The 7,770-nt window shown below is 46.7% G+C and overlaps 2 non-coding genes across 2 annotated transcripts; one reads left to right on the top strand and one right to left on the bottom strand.

Annotated features, from left to right (window-relative positions):
* The first annotated feature begins 1,151 nt into the window (after positions 1-1,151).
* Positions 1,152-1,223, top strand: trnae-cuc (transfer RNA glutamic acid (anticodon CUC)). The gene has a single exon. It is a non-coding gene; the product is annotated as a tRNA-Glu (tRNA).
* Positions 1,224-6,182: 4,959 nt separating this feature from the next.
* On the bottom strand, positions 6,183-6,254 carry trnaw-cca (transfer RNA tryptophan (anticodon CCA)). Its single transcript has one exon. It is a non-coding gene; the product is annotated as a tRNA-Trp (tRNA).
* Between the last annotated feature and the right edge of the window lie 1,516 nt (positions 6,255-7,770).

Genomic DNA, 7,770 nt, shown 5'->3' with positions numbered 1-7,770 from the left:
GACCTTCCATCTTGTGCAGACAGCGTTGATTTTAAATGGCTGTCCAGTCAGTGTCGATTCGTTTTGGCTGAAAAAATCTTCCTTATCTCATCCCAGCATTTCTTGCCACAAAAAAACTGTGCGGCAGAGTTCATGTATATATTTCCTTGTATGGTATTTTGTAAATTACATTCGTTTTCTGGTTGCTTGTATCGGGTATTTCAGGTTCATTAGCCGCTGTTTAAGTGTGTTGGGAGGTTTGTGGGCCACCATGATGCTGAGAGGGTTGAGTTGTCTGGACATCATTTCTCAGATGTCTTTAATGTAAAGTAATGTGGCTAGGGTTTCTGCAGACGTTGTTTCTGCTTGTGTCAGTTTGTTGATGTGAAATCGGCACACTGGGTTTATTGGGTCGGCAAAAGTGAGGACTGCAGATGCTGGAAACCAGAGTTTAGATCAGAGTGGTGCTAGAAAAGCACAGCATGTCAGACAGCTTCCGATGAGAAGGAAAATCGACGTTTCGGGCAAAAGCCCTTCATCAGGAATAGAGGCAGGACCCCTCCAGGGTGGAGAGATAAATTGGGGGTGGGGTGTGCTGGACCAAAGGTAGCAAAAAGCACAATAGGTGAATGGGGGTGGGGATGAAGGTGACAGATCAGAGAGGGGGGTAGAGCAGGTAGTTGGGGATGGAGATTGGCAGGTAGGACAGGTCATGAGCACAGCGCTGAGCTGACAGTTTGGAATTGAGGTCAGGTGGGGGAGGGGAAATGAGGAATCTGATGAAGTCTACATTGATGGCCTGGGGTTGAATTTATCCCAAGCGGGAGATGAGACGTTCATCCTCCAGGCATCGGGTGGGGAGGGAGCGGCGATGGAGGAGGCCCAGGACCTGCATGTCCTCGGCAGAGTGGGAGGGGGTTTGAAATGTTGGGCCATAGGGCGATGGGGTTGATTGGTGCGGGTGTCCTGGAGATGTTCCCTCAAGCGATGTCACTTAATTCTGCGAGCAGTCTCCACTCTCCCCAATGTAGAGGAGACAGTATCAGGAGCAATAATTACAAGAAATGACATTGTTGGAGACACAGGTGAAAGCCTTCGACCGACCACGGCCCGGATTCGATTTTAGGGAAGGGAAAAAATTTTCAGTGGAGCTATTAGGATCTGTCTGCATCTCCCTGGTGGTCTAGTGGTTAGGATTCGGCGCTCTCACCGCCGCGGCCCGGGTTCGATTCCCGGTCAGGGAAACCGTTTTCAGGTGGTTTACAGGCTGCCTGTTCTTCTTGAATTCTCTGTACAGTCATTTTTTGATCTTCGGAGTTCCTGGGTGCTGCAGTGTGTCGTGGCTCGTTGAAATCGTGTCCTGATTCAGATTTGTTTGTATGTGTAGTGGTGATTGCTTCTGTAGTTAAGTTCTTGGTTCGCGTGTGTTGTTTTCCTATAGACGCTGTTTTGAATTTACCATTGACTGTTCGCTCGACTGTGACATCTGGAAATGGCACTTTGTTGTTGTTCTCCTCTTTTGTGAATTTTATGCCAGGAAGGATATTGTTGATGGTGTTGTAGGTTTCCTCTAATTTGTTTAATTTTTTGATGGTAAAAGTTTCATCGCTGTAGCAGACTCTAAGTTTGGGTTGGATCGTTGGAAAGGCTGTTTGTTCGAGTCTCTGCATTATTGCTTCTGCGAGGAATCCTGACGCTGGTAGTTTCAGGGTATTTCGTTGATTTGCTGGTAGGGCTTGTTACTGAATATGAAGTGGCTGGTAAGGCACAGTTCCCCGAGCTTGACAGTGCTATCTTTGCTGATGAAGTTGGTTCTGTGTTTTTGTCTTTAGTTCTTCGAGTAGTGTCTTCAGTTTTCTTTGGCCACGTTGATGCTAATGGATGTGAACAGAGCTGTCATGTCAAAGGACAACATTATTCCATCTCCTTCTGTCTCAGTGTCTTTGGTGATCAGGAATTCTTGGATGGAATAAATGGAGTGGAGTGAATCTTCGACTAGGTGTTTTAGCCTTCAGTGCAGGCCTTTGACTAGTCTGTATATTGGTGTTCCAAGCAGTGAGACTCTGGTCTAAGGGAGGTTCCTGGTTTGAAGGGGAGGAGATCAACAACAAAGTGCCATTCCTTGATGTCACAGTAGAGCGAAGAGTCAATGGAGAACTTCAAACTGGCATCTACAGAAAAACAATGCACACAAACCAAATCCTTAACCACAGAAGCAATCATCCCAACACCCACAAAAGAAGCTGCATCAGGAGATTATTTCAACGAGCCACTACACACTGCAGCACAGAGAAACTACGAAGAGCACAAGAGAAATACGTATATAGTGTATTTAAGGAGAACGGGTCCCCAATAAACCCCCTCCACCGATTTCTCATTGATGCTTTCAAGTTGACTCTCAAAAATTCGGTTTGACCCTCCATTCTTTCCTGTTTGTTTTTTGTGGGTTTTGAAAGCTTTCGCAATCCTCTCACTGAGTATTGGAGTTGGGAGGTTATGTTGTGGTTCTCGAGGACATTTTTTCGACCACTTTCGGAATATTGTGTACAATTCTGGTCTCCCTCCTATCAGAAGGATATTGTGAAATTTGAGAGGGTTCTGAAGCACCAATGGGTCTACAGAGACGAAGAGGCCCTTCTGCTGCCCTGAGTGTGGGAAGGCCTTCAGTGATTCCTCTGCCCTGCGGACGCACCAGTTGGTCCACACCAGGGAAGGCTGTTCCTCGGCCCCAAGTGCGAGATGGCCTTCAGCATTTCTTCCCACCTGTTGAGACACCAGTGGGTCCATATTGAGGAGAGGTCGTTCTTCTGCCCGATTGCAGGAAGGGCTTTGCTCTTTCTTCCGACCTGCTGGCCCATTGGTGGGTCCACATGGGGGAGAGGTCGCTCAGTTGCGTAAGTGCAGGAAGTACTTCGTCAATTCCTCAGGCCTGCTGATCCACCAGTCCGTCCACACCGGGGAGATGCCATTCTCCTGCCCGAATGTGGGAAGGACTTTACCCGCTCCTCCACACTGCTGAAGCACCAGCTGGCCACACGGGTGGATGGGGTCGGAAGGGGGAGGCCTTTCTGCTGCCCTGAATGCGGGAAGTCCTTCAGCAATTCCTCCGCCCTGCTGAAGCACCAGTGTGTCCACACCGGGGAGAGGACCTTCAGCTGGCCCGAGTGTGGGAAGAGGTTCATGTTTTCCTGCAACTTGCGGAAGCACCAGCGGGGGCACCAGCGCTCCCGGCAATCAGATCCCACCGGTGACGCTGCCTTGAGTCACGCCCAAGGACTGAACCTCCTGCCAGTTCTGACAGTGGGTGCAGTGGGGGAGTAGGTAGGCTGTATTTGTTTTCTTCTGGACTGCAATTGCCTCCCCCACCCCCCACAACCACAACCTCATGGTGGCTCACGGTTGGCACTGCTGCCTCATGGCACCAGGAACCCAGGAATACTTCCATCCTTGCAATTTATGGAGGGTCGGAAAATGGATCGGAGTGGGTTACTCTTCGGAGAATCTGTGCAGATGTGTTGGGCTGAAGGACATGTCTCCACACTGTAGGAGTTCAACCATCATATGAGCTTTGTTTTCATTGGAAACTGCTGCACATTGAACCAGGGACTGCACATTTCCAAATGAAATGATCCAGAGAAACCTAAGACTGCAAGAGCATTGGAGCAGAAGTTAGGCCATTCGGCCCATCGAGTCTACTCAGCCATTCGTTAATGACAAATGTAGTGCAGATGAGATTAGCTACAGTGTGGAAACAGGCCATTTGTCCCAACAAGTCCACATCGACCCTCTGAAGAGTAACCCATCCAGACCCATTTCCTCTGACTAATATACCTAACTCTATGGGCAATTAAGCATGGCCAATCGACATGACCTAAACATATTTGGACTATGGAAGAAAACAGGACCACCCAGAGAAAACCCACGCAGACACTGGGAGAATATGAAAACTCCTCACAGACAGCCACCCAAGGCTGGAATCTAACCTGGGTCCCTGGCACGGTGAGCCTGCAGTGGTAAACACTGAGCCACTACATGTTGCAACCCGAAGTAGGCAAGCAGGAGGTTGGGAGAATGCAGCAAGCCAGGCAGCACCAGGATGTGGAGTAGTCAGCGTTTTGGGTATTAACCCTTCTTCAGGACTGAACCGTTGACTTCTCTGTGAGAAACGATTTACGGGAATGTTGCTGGGGGTTGGAGGGTTTCAGCTACAGGGAGCGACTGAATAAGGCTGGAAGCTGGATTTGCTCAAGGCTTGTATTTTTAACTCATTTAAATGGTACCTACTGTATGGGGTTATGGTTTACATTAAAACCGGAGGATCATATCAGAGTGTTTATATTTAGCAGTGGTAGTTGGTAAAATGCACTCTCTGGAGGAGCACATTCTATGATGCTGCATTTCTTGCCCTCTGCCCTTCCACCATTTCTTATCTCCCATCTTGAATTTATATTTTTTTTGGTTAGATTTAATTTCATTTTAATCAGACTTGCGATTCACTGTGTGCTATTAATTTGTTTGCTCGAATATTGTAAGTCAAAATTAATGCTGTAATTTAATTTCTGATGTCAGAGTTTGACATTGAATGTGCAGGTGTGAATACCAGTAAGTTGTGAAAATAAATCAAGAACTTGTGGTTTTTAACAAAAAGAGCAGTTCACTGATATTCATGGCATTGTCTCTTTTGGGTGTGATGATTCAAATCTGACCAACAAACCGTTTCATGCAGTCATCCAACTGAATAAAAATTTTCTTTAATTTAATTAAAGAAAATAACTCTGGCGGGCTAAGATTTATGCAATCTATTTATAAGATTATGCCCATTGCTCGTGATATGGTCTCGTCCACATTGGGGAAACTTGACGCCAACTAGCGGAACATTTCAGTGAACAACTCTGGGACTCTAAATCTAACCGACACACCGCCCTGTGGCGGAACACTTTACCTCCCCCTCCCATTCCACCAAGGACATGCAAGTCCTGGGCCTCCTCCACTGCCAAATTCTTGCTTCCCGACACTTGTCGGAAAAACACCTCAACTTCTGCTCTAGGGCCCTCCAACCACATGGTATCAATGCAGATTTCATCAGTTTCCTTATTTCCTCTCCCCCACCTTGTCCCAGATCCAACCTTCCAATTCGACACCAACCTCTTGACCTGTCATTCCTGTCCACCTTGCTTCTCACCTATTTACTTCACCCTCATCTCTGACCTATCACCATCAATCCCGACCTCCATCTATCTATTGCACTCCCATCTACCTTCACTCCAGCCCCACTTCCTTCCCATTTATCTCTCAGCCCCCTTGGGCCACCCTTTATTCCTGACGAAGAGATTATGCTCGAAACCAAGACTGTGATGAAGCGACATCCTCAACAAATAGGAAATAGCTCCCAAGTCAGATTTCATCCCCTCTTCTGTTTCCCAGTTCTTTCAGAAATAAGGAATGTCTTTTCCTTCCACTAGAAAGTGGTCTTCCACTTTGTGCTGTCTGAAGTGTTATCCCTCACCACTCCTTCAGCCACCTTTTAAGAATCCTTTCAACCTGTTTTTCTAACAATTGTAGAGGTGACCAAAAGCAAACATTTCACTCCTTCTCAATGCCCCATTTCTCCTCCTATGAGCCATTTTGTCATGTTGTCTATGTTACAAGCAGCCGAGTGCACTTCGTTTCTGAATTGAAATTTGGCCATTGAAGGGAACAGGATTAATATTTATCGATGGCTAGCTGTGTTTGCACTAACTGTAATTATCCACCAATATGATGTCTTTTGTTCCACCAAAATTGGAAACAATGATCTGTGTTTATATTGCAGTCGGATGTAGAAAATCATCCCAGCGATCTTCACGTTATTATAGTTTACTGAGGCCATGACAGCATTACGTGGCAGTTTGATGTGACTAAAACCTGGATGGAAATCTCTAGATTATGTTGTAAAAATATCGGTATAATGTGATTCACACTGCGCTGTCACCAACTGAACGAAGCGGCTGTGTGTTTTAATCCCGTGATGAACAGTTTGTGTTTTACTTCTCACATTGCGGGGAGCTGAGCATTTACCCAAACAATGGGCACACCACCTCCCTGACACAGTGTTCACAAATCAAACTGACAGCAAAGATTCACGTGTGATCGAAAGTTTCCGCAAAGAACTTTCAATACAACGTACTCTTTTCTTCATTCGACATGTTAGATGCTGATTGTAGTGAGCCTGACGTGATTTGAACACGCAACCTTCTGATCTGGAGTCAGACGCGCTACCGTTGCGCCACAAGCTCACAAATGGCCCATGCGCTCTATTCATGCTTAAGGGAAGTGATCGCACTACAATGATTTTACGTTCATGTCTGTTCTGTTTCTCCCTCTTCTCCTTCTGTCTCTCGAAACAATTTCCAACTCTCTCTCAATAAAAATCTGAAAGAACTGCGGATGCTGTATATCAGGAACAAAAAACAGGAGTTGCCGGTGACCCTTCCACGGAACAGATGGTGATTGGGAAATTGTCGGTTTATATGCAGGAGATATTGTGGGAGGAAGGCGGAGATCAGGACAGAGCCCAAAGCGAGGGAAGAACTGTTGGACAGAAAAAGGAGTTGATAACGATCTGCGTGGGAGGGTGAATAACTGTTAATGGAGACTGTTCGTGGCGAAGTAGTGTGGAATGACAGACTATGTGATAACAAGACTTGGTGTGTGTGGAAGGGACGAGGATACTATGGAGTTCAGGTCCTCGAATGATTGAATTGGATATTGGGACCAGAGGGATGTATGGTCCCCAAGTGCAATATTCGGTGCTCTTCGTTCTGCTGGTGCTGAGCTTCGCTGGAACACAACAGCAAACCCGAGACAGAGATGTTGGCCGGGGCACAGGGTGGGGTGTGGAATTGGCAGGCAACTGGAAGCTCAGGGTCTTTTTTGCAGGCAAAACGTAGATGTTCTGTGCAGCAGTCACCCAGTTAAGGCTTCGTTTTCCCCAATGTAGATGAGGCAACATTGTGAGCAGCAAATGCAGTAGACTGGGTTGTGGAAAGTGCAGGTAAAGGGCCACTTCACCTGGAATGTAAGTTTGGCTCCTTGGATAGCGAGGAGGGAATAGGTAAATGGGCTGGTGTCACACATTCGGCACTTGCAGGGGAAAGTGCATCTCAACCTGCAAGTTTACTTTGAGAAAATCCTGGACTTGAACTCCCAAGTCTCTTTACATTTCGGATTTCTGCATTTTCTCCCCATAATCTTCTGTTCAAACATTGACTATCTATGTCAGGGCAGCACCAGTGATTTCCTGACATATGGATTGTATTTGGGGATATCAAGGAACGTCAGGAACTGTGAGTACCTCAGGAGCAATCGTTATTCCTGGGGGAGGCAGAGAGGAATGTGGTGTGGTCCTGTAAACTCCAGAACTTTGAAAACTTCATGAGTCAGCAATAACTCTTTCTGGACCAAGAAACGAAAGGGCCAATGAGAAACTGCTACAAGGGAGTTAACAAATAACATACATTAACTATCACTGGGAAGGAGGAGGCAAAACAATGAGCAGTTCCTTTGGACAGATGAGATAATGGTGTTTAATAACTGTGTGACAGAAGGACAATTAATTCTGCCTGTAGAAGGAACGCCTTGGCATAAAGGGGTTAATTGCAGGACAGGCTGTTTCAAACAGGTGGAAAACCCTCAAAGATAAGAAGGCAAGCTACAGACCTGAGGTCTCTAGAGGTGTGGGGAGGTGGTATCCAAATCTAAAGCCCAGCACACTCACTCAGCACTACTCTGCTTCTGGGCTCTCAGCAGCTG

This window comes from Chiloscyllium punctatum, chromosome 36 (assembly GCF_047496795.1).
Source record: "Chiloscyllium punctatum isolate Juve2018m chromosome 36, sChiPun1.3, whole genome shotgun sequence".
Taxonomy (NCBI): Eukaryota; Metazoa; Chordata; class Chondrichthyes; order Orectolobiformes; family Hemiscylliidae; genus Chiloscyllium; species Chiloscyllium punctatum.
The sequence above is the reverse complement of the archived record's forward strand: the minus strand, read 5'-3'. Positions and strand labels throughout refer to the sequence as shown.